The sequence below is a fragment of the Syngnathus floridae genome, chromosome 5 (assembly GCF_059516105.1).
Source record: "Syngnathus floridae isolate MCC-2025c chromosome 5, RoL_Sflo_1.0, whole genome shotgun sequence".
NCBI lineage: Eukaryota > Metazoa > Chordata > Actinopteri > Syngnathiformes > Syngnathidae > Syngnathus > Syngnathus floridae.
This window is the reverse complement of record NC_142417.1, coordinates 12,938,037-12,952,643: the sequence shown is the minus strand read 5'-3', so window position 1 is coordinate 12,952,643 and position 14,607 is coordinate 12,938,037. Positions and strand designations below refer to the sequence as shown.

The 14,607-nt window shown below is 38.1% G+C and overlaps 1 protein-coding gene across 9 annotated transcripts in view; it reads right to left on the bottom strand.

Moving 5' to 3' along the window:
• arvcfb (ARVCF delta catenin family member b) overlaps window positions 1-14,607 on the bottom strand; it is a 136,522-nt gene that overhangs the window by 103,049 nt on the left and 18,866 nt on the right. For 6 of the 9 annotated variants that reach the window (XM_088376148.1, XM_088376146.1, XM_088376147.1 and 3 more), the window contains one exon: window positions 5,602-5,674. The exons of the other annotated variants lie outside the window; for them this stretch is intronic. The gene's annotated coding sequence lies outside the window, so the exon portion shown is untranslated. The remainder of the gene's footprint in view (window positions 1-5,601; window positions 5,675-14,607) is intronic. 9 annotated transcript variants of the gene reach the window in all.

Genomic DNA, 14,607 nt, shown 5'->3' with positions numbered 1-14,607 from the left:
GTGGGTCAAACCCAAGGCCCGGGGGCCAGATGCGGCCTGTCCCATCATTTTAAGTGGCCCGCGAAGACAAATTTTCCATCAACTTTGTGTCATTACTAAAATTACAAATTGTCTTAACTTTTAAAAAATGTGGATATTGTTTGCATTTTTTATGACCATTCTTTTTTTTTTTTTTTTAACAGTTTTTACTCGTCTCTAATTTCAAAGCTAGTTAGTCATCAGTTTGTTTTGTTGCGTGCGTCGGTGTTTTGTGATGGGGGCAAGAGTTTCTATCAGCGAGGCGTGAAGGACGGCCACCCGTGCTCGCCACAGAGGAGATTCCCAGATTAGTCACGCTGGCTGCTCCCTGTCTACGGGAACACTCAACTGCCTCACAGACTCATATCACTCCAACAGCACTGTCAAGCTTCTCCCAAAACATCTTATATATTTACTGTATAATGCACCCATTATAATTAACTGAGGATGTGCTATGTAGAAAATGTTCTAGTACATCAGCAATTCGCTTGTAAGGCATAGAATTGTGGAGGGCACAACTAGCGCAATACATTACAACAATAGTTAAGGGGCATTTTAGAGTAAAACTGGGTCAATTCTTAGAATTAAGTTTTTAACCACCATCACATTATCACTGTAATATTCAAATTTCAAGAACAGTTCATAAGGTGTTGACCAACTTCTTAATATACCAACAGGACGTAAAAACTCAAATATTGAGGCATGAAATGAATAACTTAATTTTAGCAGCAACTTGCTAATTTTATGGATCTTTTTTCCCCGAAGACTCATCCCAGCAACCTGAAGCAAAGATTTTTATCAAATAATAAGAATATTACAACACAACAAATGAAGTGCTTTCATTTTCATATAATCGACTGTTTTTATACCTTAAATTCACTTTCAATATAGCAGCAAACTGTATTTTCTTGTCTTCAAACAATGCAATAAAGAGAAAAAGAATATAAGATCGACTGGATTATAATTTGCGAACAGTTATCATGCCAAATTTAAAAATCAAACAAAATAACAAACAATTAACATTACTGATATTATTAATATTGTATAGTATATTAACATATATTTATCAATACAGGTTACTAGGCTGATGATGTCATAATTTAATGCCACATGTTCTAAATAAAGCAATGAAGTATGATAAAAATTTGAATTGAACAATATAATTGAAAGAACAATTGCTTTTTAATGACTTACATGAATAACAATAATTTATGTGTACATTTATTCATTATTTTTCTGTTATTTTTCTACTTAACATCCTTAGTATTAAATATTCATGAAGTTTTTCTTTTCACAACGACCCTCACACTCTTTTGTGCACCTACCAATTATACAATAAAATATTTTCCCCAAAACATTGGATTCCACAGCAGCATCTAGTTTCAGTTCTTTTCAAAATTTTTCCAATCTTTTTTTTATATTTGACACAGTGAACTCTACAGCAAAAAGCAGCAAAACCAGTACCAGTTTTAAACCATTCAACCACCAAGTACCGCAAAATGATATTGACTCAGTAATGCATACGTTTGTCTAAATTCCTTTAAGCCCCTTCAAACACTTGGGGTTTGTGGTGTGGTTAGACTCATTATAGTCGTAAATTAGACGAGATGAACTAGAAGCCTTCGGCACTATAATCTAACTCCTTAAAAGGACTGCAAATTAGACTGGAGTGGAGGTGACTGCATGACAGCAAACTTGTTTGGCCCCCTTTTTTTTTTTTACAATTGAAGATGCTGCATCTGTCCAAAGGGAAGCTGCTCTGCTTGGTGTAAAAATGCGCAGAGCAAAGCCCTTTTTGTCGGCATATTAATATGGTGTCATTGCCCCAGCACGTTCTGACATTGAAGGAGTCCAAATACATATTAAGCAATATTTGAGGGAGTCAATGACAGAAAAGCAATTCAAAGGTGATATGATGGCCTGTCATTCAGGTAAAAAGGGAGTGGATGAAGAGGAAAAATGAGGTCTGTAAAATTTATAGTTTTGTCTTTTAAGGGAGCCTCTTTTGATGAGAAAAGCGAGCTTTGCGGTCATTGATCACACTTGCAATGAAAGAAAGCTCGCATGACTGATGGCTGAGATGCCAAATTAAAAGCCCTTTGCTGCTTTCTAACACTCAATGCAGAGGAGACTCCTTTTAGAAATGTTCTTTATAATAATGTATTATTTCAAATTTCGAAATTATAAAACAAATGCTGGTACATTTAGAAAAGTATGCTATTTATGGGTATTATTGCAAAGAAGGGCTCATTCATAATTTTGAGAGAGTTATTGGTCAAATTTGCCACAAGAGTCAGTCCATTTAAAAGAAAACTCTACCTTCAATTATAAACAAGAAGTCATTTGTAATTCAGATCATGTAATGTATCGCATTTCATGTGTGCAGCAGGGGCCAGTAGCTTGTGCATGCGAGCAATTTGTCCCACCAAATAACCATTGGGAATGTTTTGCACTTGAGGACTTGTCACAACTATATAAAAACACCTAAATAAAGACAACCATTTCATACAAATTTCTATCCATCCATCCATCCATCCATCCATCCATCCATCCATCCATCCATCCATCCATCCATCCATCCATCCATCCATCCATCCATCCATCCATCCATCCATCCATCCGTACGTCGGTCCCTCCATCTGTCTGTCCGTCCGTCCGTCCATCCGTCCGTCCGTCCGTCCATCCGTCCATCCATCCATCCATCCATCCATCCATCCATCCATCCATCCATCCATCCATCCATCCATCCATCCATCCATCCATCCATCCATCCATCCATCCATCCATTCATCCATCCATCCATCGAGCCAGCCACCCATCCATCCATCCATCCATTCATCCTTTAAATCGTTTATCCTCACTCATGCTGGGGCCCTGAATTGGTCGATTGCCAGTCACAGCACACATTTTTTATTAACACAAAACCTTAACTTGATTAATCAAACATATGTATAAATATATTGATATAACATGAAAGCAATCAAGATGTTTATTTGGTGTGCACAGTAAAAACATCATGGTTGCAGTAGCGCAGAGTCATTAAATTCTTATTTAGCTACTCTCCCTTCAATTATATGTTCAAGGATATTCAAAAATGTATTTCAAAAGTGTGTTGCATTGGTATTTCACAGTGAAAACATTTAGGTGAGCAGAAAAAAAATAATTGTAGAGTCTGGGTCACAGAATTTGATGTTGTTTGTTCAGTAGTCTGATGGCTTGAGTCAAAGCTGGGTTTTTTTTTGTCTGTCTGGCTGCGACCCTCCTGTTGCACTTTTGAGATACAATAATTTGATAAGTGTGTGTTGTGCATCTGTGCTGTCTCAGATAGGTTTGTGTACTCTCTTTGCGATATGGCTGTCATATGCGGTAAAGTGTTGTGAAGGCCACGCCACAGATAAGATGTGCCGTTTTAATGGCCTTCCTGTCCTGAATGGTACATACATTAAATGGGCCAAGTCATTCTTCTGATTTCACAAGCATATTTTCAGATTGCTGTTTATCCATACTGATTAGGTAGTATATTGGGCACATATCAACAAACTTGTCAAGAAGCAAGTCATGTGATGAAATTCATGTAAAAACTGACAATTTGTGATGTCATAATGACATTGGAATTATTATGACAAAGCACAAAAAGTAAGAAAATTTCTGGTAAGTAAGCCTATGAGAGTTAAAATAAATAAATAAACAAATAAATAAATCGAGCTTGGGTAGGTCATATTAGTCCACGCATTGCATGCACACACATTGACTGTCAAGCATAATTGGCCCCTTGCCAGTAGATTAATATGCATTCCAATACTATTAAAATGGCTTTTCATCGTGCAGCTCAAGAGAGTTAATTAAACCGGGGACATTTTGGAAAGGCGAGGATTTAAAGTTCAAATGACCTTGGTTAGAGAGGAGGAGAGGCTCTTGGATGGATAGCTCCTCTCTTCAGTGCACTTCACCTTGATGACAAACATTTATCACTCACTAGGATTTAAAGAAAATTATAAAACAGTCTTTCAGATTCCATTCGATAACACGGTATTATAAAATAAAAGTGACATTGATAGCAACACACAAACAGCATAAATGCAGATCACAAATTCTGTTCCATTGAACGTGGTGGAAAAATGAATTATTTGGCGTGTCCAATTAACCCAACTTGCATGTTTATGACCTGTGGGAGGAAGTTCAATCTCCCATGGAGGGAGTAATCCAACACAAGGACGACAGGTGTCTGATGCGCTAAATGATTCCTGCTAGAATTATAGGGCATTCAAGGAGCTTTTCAAAGTGTAGTTTGACCTCTCTTAAAGCCAATTTGCTGTCAGTAAATTTGGCCACTTATTCTCACCTTGATGAAACACAAAAGAAAGGACTGCATAACTTCAGGCAATGAAGCAGCTCAATACAGAAAAAAATAATTAAAAATCTCTACAATTCTGCTTTTTTAGCAGAATAGTAGACAAGGAACCAACTGGGGAAGATTCACCGCTTATGAAAAGTGTTGGAGATAAAGTGATCTCTCCAGATAGTGTCTGAGTCAGGTTCTCCTCACAATAACATGTTGCAAGATTTATAATTTCCCCCTCATGCCAAACCTTGGTGATTATCTTCTCCAAGGCCAAGGCCAGGCCACTTCATTGAGCTGCACAGAAGCATATCCGGTGATATAGCACTCCTCCACCAAGAGCCAACAAAGTAGTTCATTCCCAGAAGAGCACAAAGGAAACAAGTCATGACCTGAAGTTGGGGTCCAATTAATCAACTGCCAAACTATTTAAGTACAATTCGTTTTAGCCGCCACAAACAAGATTATTCTCCAAAGCAAAAAGGGACAACAAACTTTAGCAAGTCTGTGTTTTTTTTGTGTGTAAAATAACTACAGAGGGTCCTCTTGTCCAAGCCACTAAAGAGGAGGCAGACCATTAGTCAAGCTACCACGAATAAGTTGAACTTCAGCTTTTAGCACCCGGGTGACCAAAGCAGTAGTCAGTGGTAACCAGACAATATTTTCAAAGGACAAACACTTTGGATAGAAAAGCAACAGCGTTTGGAGATTCAAGGCAATATCCCTAATTTCAACTGGATATTTGTATTTAATTTCATATATGATTTGACTTGAGAATGTAAGAGTCGATGATTCTCTTTATGTGCCCCCTAATTGACTGGAATCAAGTCTAGGGTGTACATGACCTGTCACCCAAAATTCAACTCCAGCTCATTATTAACTTAATAGGGGTAGAAATGGATTGAAGTAATTTGACATCAATCATAAAAAAACAGTCACCGATCACTATTGCATCAATGGACCTCTTGATCCATCAGAGTTATGATGGCTGTTTGATGATGTGACAACATTTTATCAACACTTGAGATTTGCTTGTCATCTCAGCTCTATTGAGTGAAATCTTACATTTAACCTCTCGTGGAGTCACTTATAAATGTTGAGGTGTTATCATTATTATTATTATTACGATTATTGTTATTATTATTATTATTATTATTATTATTATTATGATCATTATTATTATATATTTCAGTATAAAATGTGATAAATCAAAACACATGTTTGACTAGAGAAAGGACTCTCACCTTAGGCTGAGGAGAAAGGCACATACAAATATCAGAGCAGGAGGACATTCATCAGACCAGGATCGCACTCCACCTGCCAGACAGAGATTTAACATAAGTCTGCCTTCAAAGAAGATAAGCACTTTATCAATGCACTCAAGATAATAAGAACCTCAGTGCAGACCTTTGTCTGATTTCAAGTTTCAGGCTATAAATCTATTTTAGAAAACAGCAGTATTTTGAATCGGACATTTTTGAGAACCAGTCTCTTGTAACTTGAAACACCACCCAATGAATTATGAATAACATTGACCAAGAGTTACTACATAAAAGTAGGTCTGCGCTGTCAGAACTGTGTTGAGGAAGTGTGAAGACTCAAACTCTGCTGCACACCGCACAGCTTTTGACCCCTCTTGGTGAGCCGCCACTGCTCAACCAGCATTCATCAATTGATTTACATTTATTAGCAAATAATACAAACTAATGCACAACGTGTCCAATGGAAGCCATTTATGATGCAGTGCAGTTCTACACCACTACAAACAGTGTTGTCGGTTTAAAGCAGAGAAAGTTTGGATACATCTCAAACTCATCTCAAATATACAAAATGTGTCCTTCGGATGTATACCACACCACCGAGAAAGAAGAAAACTAAGTGACAGAAAGTTGTCATGTCTTATAAAAAAATGAAGAAAGTTTAGATCACTTGGGAGGCTGCAAGTGAAAAATGCCAAGCGTTTCTCACTCTGCATCATGTTTATGTGACAGCATGAGTTTTTAGTTGTTTTACGAAACAAGTGATGCCAGAGAGGCAAATGTCGTTTCCAAAATATGCATATCTGACATATTTTTGCACTGGAAAAAAAAAGGTAATTGTGGTGTTATACCTTGGATTTAAATGCATTCAAGTTCAACCGTATCTTTTTGACTCTTCATAAACAAGAAAGGCACTTGATGGAGTTTTTAACTGACTCCCTCAGGCACACAAAGAACAGACAACGCCCCTTCCCATTAATCGAATGTATGGGAGCCAAGTATACAAAATGGCTGTACTCGGAATATGATCGATTGAAAACCAATTTGCCCCTCTGCTTAATACGCCAGAACCTGATGAATGATGGTCCTGATTAGGGATGAGCTATCCACAAGAGCAGCGAGATTGGTGAAGTTTTAGCATCAAGCTGTCACCATGCAACACCGCCTTGTCTGACCAACTGACTTCCACACAGACAAGCCAAATCCTGCGGCGGCTGCTAAAATTGCCCAGCTTTTTGATCTCCCACTGTCTGTGATTTGACTCTGATTGTCTGTGAATCATTGAATCATCTGAACTTGGACCTGACTTACACATGGAATGACCTACACTGAGTGCATACAAACAGTTGCCCATGCCTGGTCCAAAGCCCGTTTAGCTTCATTTCCCATGAACACTAAAGACCCCACTACTTTAAACACTCACACAAATCCTAGACCCCAATGCCAAAGTCTTTGTCATAGTCTAGTGGGCACCTTGGAGCTGACCAGGCAGAAACATCCAGGCAACCCTTGACACATTACTCAACATCACAGATCATGTGACAAAGTTGAAAACAATAGCCAGGAATGGACACATAGGAAATGAATGACTTCTATTGTAGAAACTGAGAGACATGAACTCCAATTTTCTTTGGTTGACTACACTGGTCATTCCTAGTGTGTGTGCAAATGCGCTACTACAACATGCTTACATTTTTGTTGAATTATATGCTCCTGGTTTAGAGCTGCTGGGACAGGAAAAAAAAAATGGGCAGAAAGTACACTCATTATTTTATACATGGAAGACTATTTGCGATTGCAACCACCAAATTGCCACTTCGTGAGTGTATAAAAATAAGACTATCAAATTAGGACTGCTGGAGTTTAGCCCAGGTCTGCAAACATTACTTCGGTAAAAATGGGAGTTGGGGAGGGCAGGCGGGCTGCACAGTTGGCTAATGGTGGCCTTGCAAGCAATGATGCTGTACAAGGACATACCAGACTATTATGCTGTTGTCACTATTTTTTGTTTTTTGTTAAACAATTATTCCACAGTTTAAGTGTGACTGAACTAAAGTTACCTCTCTGCAGTTTTGTATTGTGTGCGAAGAAACCGTTTCTCTTTTTCAGGTTCAGGTTTAGATAAAGTATTTATCAACTTCTCAAAGGTGTTATGATGAATCATTGAGTGCAGGATATGTATGAAAAACCATGAGCAAAGAAAAAAAGGTAAACACTGTTTTTTTTTCACCAAAGGATATTCTGTTTCCATAGGAACGCAGGTAATGATGGCTATGGCAGACAGACAAGGCAGAATGCTGGGTTTTATCGTCTCAAGATCATTTGAGGGAATGGACAGCCAGACTGAGATATCTTTAACTATCATACAAACAGTCATGAGAGTTTGAATGGTTCTGGCAGACTACATAATTAAGAATTCTCCTTGAGCACCATCATCAGGATGACATTAGAGTAACTTCTGTTGTAGCGTCTTAGTGGCACGTGGTCACTCATAGACTTTGCAGTGATATATGCCAACATTTTAATAGTTTGTATTCAAATTATTTAATAGACAAAGAAGATTTTTATTGGCATATTATTTTAGATACTCATGGATTTTGGTTTGATATATCAATCACGTCTTGTATCGTTAGGCAAAAAGTAAGTGTATATTCACGGCATTATTCATAATTACTTTACTGTTATTTTTTTTATTTTAACCATCCCAGTGGCATATAGTGAGACTGCATGTTATCTTTTATTTTATACATTCTAGTGGGTTATAGTGAGAGGCATAACAAATAAACACTTTCCAACTGCATGTCAAAATGTAGAATGAACCTTTGTCATTCATGCAGCAATATGCATATAATACCATCTTGCAAAAATATCACCTTTGTGCTCAACAGTACCCGCCCAGATTTGAACACAGAGTTAGTACGTTTATGATTAAATTGGGACAAGATCACGACTTCTGTCCGGATACTTTTTAAGATAATTTTGTCTGGTGGTTTTTTTACTTTTGGGCACAAACAGATGTCTTGGCTCCACAAAGGTCGGGGCTAAAAAAACACTGATCTAATCATCACTCTCTTAAATAAATGATCAAGTTATTAAATAAGACTTTTATGACGCACATGGACTGAGTTCGTTATTCATATCCAATAATGACAGAGCTGTGCATGAATATTAATTGTATTATTATTATTATCTTCCTGATGACAATCATACATAAATGAGCTCATGCATTAATTATATTTTCTTCATTCATGGGGCACGGACACAATTCTTACCTATTTGATTCTAAATACCACCCCGAAGGATTTGAAATGACACAAGACAATCAAAACAATCAATCACAAACAGCAAGTTATAATTCCGAGTCATTCTTTATGCAGCAGAGAGTCCGTGATGAGGGTATAAAAACGTACGAGGTGGCGAATGATGGTAATGCTGCCCCGATGCAATTTGATTGGCTGCTGCATCGCTACAAGAGTGTTACTCCTCAAAAATACTTTCTGAGCTCTACTCTAACAGTTCTGAAACTCAAAAAGTTCAAATATGCTGTTTGGTTTTTCCAGAGTGCCACAAAATAAGAGTACAGGAGGACACTCTGGCCACTTCAACTGGGGACATGGAGCGCCCAGAGCACCAAGCAGAACAGATGGAAGCAGTTCAAGCAGAAATTGCTGATTGGTTTATAAAATAGGCTGTGTTTGGAAATTGTGTACTACTGTTATTCTCCGACTGTACGCTGTGCAATCCTACCTTGAGACTGTTCCCAGAGGCAGAGTGTGCACCAAGATTCTCGTTTCCTAAAGATATATGCCATTTAATGTGTCATATGTTGCAGACAGAAATGAAAATAGCATCTTGTAGTGCATGAATTATAATAAATGTTGCACTTTGAATTTCAAAATTGTGCAGTCTTGCTCGATGTAAATTAAAAGAGGGCCATTTGCAGTCAAGAGCTATAGGCTTGCAGAGCTTTACCGCTAAAGAGTAACTTGCTCAGTGACCTTCCTGAAGGTTGATCGGTGATCCCCAGAGGTCACAGCAAATGGGATCAAGTGATAGAAGGGGGAGTGTGTGCTTATGTTGTTGTGGGGGTTGGGGGTGTCTTACTGGATTTCAGTCACAACGGGAGTAGTACACCATCTGGAGAGCAGTAGAAACCCATAAGACATCCTGTTACCTCATCTGCCATTCAAAGCAGATAGCGGGCTTCTGTTTGGATGAATATTATTAACACCAGGTCACCGCAACCAAAATCTATTGTTGAATTTTTTTTTTTCTAAAAAAAATTCAATCAAGACACAAAGAAAAAAGCGATTAAAGGGGCTAAAAGGTGTGCTGCATAAAATTCCATGGTTTTTCATTCATGGATTTTTTAGCTGCGAGTATCTTATGCGGAGGAAATATCTTAGGCGTAGGTGAATTTTTATTTTAATTTCCAAACTGTTGTCCCCTGATTTATCTTGTAGCAGAAGATTTTTACTGAGTCATACTTTGAGCTATAAATGTTAGTGCTTTACTAATCGGCAGTCTTCTTACCTCAATGCTTTAAATTGCAATTATTTTGAGAAATAAGCATCAACACTTCAAGTAAATACACAATTGCCACCTATTACCTCTTTTTTCATACAAACAAAATGTCAACTTGATGGTTTCATTTCACCTGATGAGTTATGCCATAACATGATAACTTCCCATTAGGTCTTATCCAGTCAGAGGAGTTGGAGAAAAAAAAAAAACATCAAAGATTCACAGCACTCTCTGGTCTGGCACAACAAATATGTCATACAAAACATGCCAAGTGTGCTGCCTACAATGAAAGGAGGGGGAACAATTAGAGACATGGAAAAGCTGATTCAACACTACTATAAAAACTGGAATGAAGCAGCATTCACTAAAAAGCCATTCAGATGGACTAAATGTTGCGGGAATCTAGCCCACATCAACACTCTAAAATGCAAAACAAAAATCCTGCGCATTGTCCTGGACTCTTTACAAACACATTCACGCACACACATACCCCATGGAATCAATAGCGGAGTTTACATTTTTTTTGTCATTCTGATCAAAATCATTCCGACTGAAGATCTCTGGTCTGATGTGAGCTGTTCTGAGTTGTTTACATATGCCAATACATAAATTGCAGGTTCAACTATTCGTTAAAATAAAAAAAAAAGTACAATAATACAAGCTTCACAATCTTCAACAACAATTCAGAACATGAACGAGATTGACGTCCCGATTTTCGCTCTCATTTCCCTAGTTCTTTGCATACTCCTCAGCATCTCTATTTGAGTAATGATATCTGATTTCTTGAGCACCAAAACATGAGTGGGACTGGGTAAGAAGATATATTTTTCTTCCACTTGGTGTCACGTTAGAATTACGTTGCTCTGAATATGTCAGGAGCCTGAGCAATGGTAGACCATAGGAGATCAACCACACTGCTTACCCCCCAAGCCCAATAAAGACAGGATGGGGCCAAAACGTCCTGCGAGTCACAAACGGCCGCTGGATCGCAAGTTTGTGACCTCTGATATAGTACATTTGATATTATACTGCTGGTAAGTTGTATGAAGAAGCAATGCATGATGCTGTTTGTTTGAATAAGAGTACAAATTAAATTAAACCACGCAAAACAATACAGTGAGGAATTTAGAGCATGAACTGTGGGGGTGCTCAGCCAGTCTAAAGATAATTGCGAACACTGTGGCTGTCACAATTGGCACTGTGGTGAGAGAGAAAAGGGAGAAAAAAAATACCACAATACAAACTGCTTTTAGGGACTTGCAAGTCTTCATACAAGTTGAGAAAATGTTTTAGTGAAATTTGTAGCCCACTGTGCAAGACCACAAGCTTGTTGTGAGTGGCTAGAAGGTATTTGGACACCCCGAGGGGCAGACTTGGGATTTCATAATGATATATATTTTTTAAAAGTTTAGACCGCCAGCTGGTATATGTGGTTATCATTATATCAACCCAGACACTACGGTATGATCTAGCTACTTTGTAAAAAAAAAATTCAATAAGCAAGGACAACAACATTTACACGACAAACACTCAGCCATGCTCAACCAATTGCTAATGCAATTTTCGCATCTTTTTTTTCAGGTCACTGCTCTTCTTTATAAGGGCACTTACTTAGAAGCGGGGGAGAAAGTAGACCCTGTAATAGTCTGCCTTCTAATGGAGTATTAGAGCTGTGATGCAGCATGGTATCAGGTTTGATGAAATTAAATAATCAATTTCTGATACCAGTTATCATTAAGATCACAGAAGACGTAAACCAAACGCTTTGGACTAGTCATCAATCAAAAGCAAGATACAACATTAAATCAAATAGCAAACTCATATTAAGAACTGTAAAAAAAATATTGATTCAAATTAATAATTTATTTTGTCTTGAACAGGCAATACGTTTACAGAGCAAGCGTGTGCACTGGACTGTTGGTTTCAGCACTTTGCTTGGGTTTAAGTACTTCGTTTAGGTTTTTATATTTAAGATGCTTCATTTTCTTCCATTTATTTACTTCCATGTTACCCCACCCTGTGACAAAAAGGATCAGACCAAACAAAATGCAACCCTCGTGAATGGCAACATGACAAGGGTGATTGCACTGGTGAGCAAAAAATATTTATTTAATCCCTGGGCTATGTGTGACTGAGTTGAAGGATTTTTCGCACGGTGCAACTGTCCTCAACAAAAATAAACAAGCAATGTGGACTTCAGATAAAATAGGAAATATCACAAGCTCCCTGCAGCATACCTCCCTGTTGAATAAGCAAGCCTGGCAGTACACTTGCATAAAGTCAGCCATGCTCCAGCCTCCGAGCCTTCAGTCTTGTTGCATACAATCAGTTACCGTCCCAGCGCATCTACCCAGTCAGTCAAGTGTTTCAGCCAATAGTGCGCCCCCTCAATGTCACCTTTCCAAGGCTGCTTACACCAACAGTCCCTGGTCCCTCGCTGCCCACTCAGACCCCGACACTAGTTCCAGAGCCATTTCTTGCTTTTTCATGTGCTCTGGCTCAATTTTCCCATAAAGCACCAGTTCTGTGTTGCACCTCTGCATTAGGTCAAGACATGCAAATCCAATGTTCTAATTTAAGATGAGCATTTGGAGACAAACCAGTCCTCCTACCTCCAATAAACACTTCCAAAATGACTACAAAAATAAAAAAACAAGAATGTAAAAAAAAAAAACAAAGAAAAAAAAATCAACAAATTCCCTCGTTGCACATGCACGAGTAGATGAAAAATGTATTTATGGGCGGTCAGGAACCCAGAGAGTGCAAACTTTGAGCTACAATATGATCATAATTTTACATTGCAATGCTGTATAGCTTGTAAAATCTAAACATTATTTGTAGGCTACAAATTTTCATTTTATTTCAATTTAATCATGTAGTGACATGATTAAATCTGCAAAATGCAAAGCCATGCATTTACATATCATGGACTCTTGACTAAGATCTGTAATTACAGCATGAGCTTTATTTGTGCCATAAATTGAGCATTAATTAGTACACCGATGCCTCATTCATATGTATGTAGTCCTCCTTCATTAGATGATGTTGGGAAAAAAAAAACTTTGAGGGTGACTCATTTTCAGAAAAAAAAACGCCATGTGTAATGTAAAGTACAGTTAATAAGACCTGCCCCTCGGGTAACTGACTCCATTTCCTGCAGTAGAAAGGGATGAAATGCAGAGCACACGTTTTATGATCTGCACTAAATTAAAGGTAACAGACAAGAACAATCCATTTTCAGAAGCAGCAGATAACAGTTGTAATTATTCGGGTGAAGTTGTTAGTAGTAGCAGCTATGGATCTGCATAGCATCAATGTTGACCAACCATGTTTACTTTTCTTTCTTTTGTCATTTTATTAAAAAACGTACCATATGGAATTTGTTCATTGTTGCATATGAGCAAGGTTATGTTTTGTCGTGAGCTTTAACTTGAAGCAAGCTAAGCATAAGGAAGTCTATGAATACTCTACTTCAATTCAGGTTTATTGTCATCAGTGCAACAAAAAGTAACGTGCAGACCATTCAGTGCAAAGAGAAAAAAAAAGGACACTACCAACTCCTACAGCAAAAACAACAATTAACTAACAATTGGCTATTATGTTTAGCAATGGAGACTCTGCCCATCCCTGTCAGAAACTTCCACAGACCTTGTAGCATCTCACTACCGCTCTCCTGCTCTCTCTCTCTGCCCTGCCTCCACCGCTTAAAAAACAAATTGATCTTAGTGGCAGGGTAGATGACATAGTCAGAGTGCATCAGTGACACTGCAAACAAAGAGCTGGAAGAATCATTCCCTGGACTACAATTCAGCATATTTATTCTCCTAAAGGCATATTAAGCAATTAATAGCTTCTCTTTCTAATAGAAAGGAAAATGAGCAAGCAACTGAGCCAGCTTCTGTATTGCCTTCTGGCAGATACTCAACTTTGTGAGGGATTCTCATGTTACCTTGCATACACTCAAACGCAATCCCCCTAATAAACAACATACCACACATGAATATGTCTGGGCAGGAGGCCAGTTACATGATAAACCTCCCCTGCTTGTGCTTTGCCTAAGTTGTGGAGAGCACAGCTGCCCTCTATGGGTATGAACACATTCTCACACACTTTCACCAGATATTATGTATATAGTACGTGCTGTTGCATCACGGCTGAAGAAAATAAAACACAAAAGTCGTGCGGCAGTTTTGATGTTTTCACACTAATTACTCAGCTTATCTTGACAACCTCTTAACTGTCTGCACTTTAAATGCAGCACCAGCAGTAGTGAGCCTTCATCATCTTCATGAAGAGTGTTCAACTCATTGCAAGCCAAAGTCAATATAGAATAAAAAAAAAAAAGTATTTCCTTTGTCCTCATTGAACCTTGCTGTGAACTTAATCCATAGAAAAATAGTGTGTGAAAGGAAGGGAGCAGTCTGGACTTGCATTTTATAGAATGGGGCAAAGAAATGGGTTTGAGTG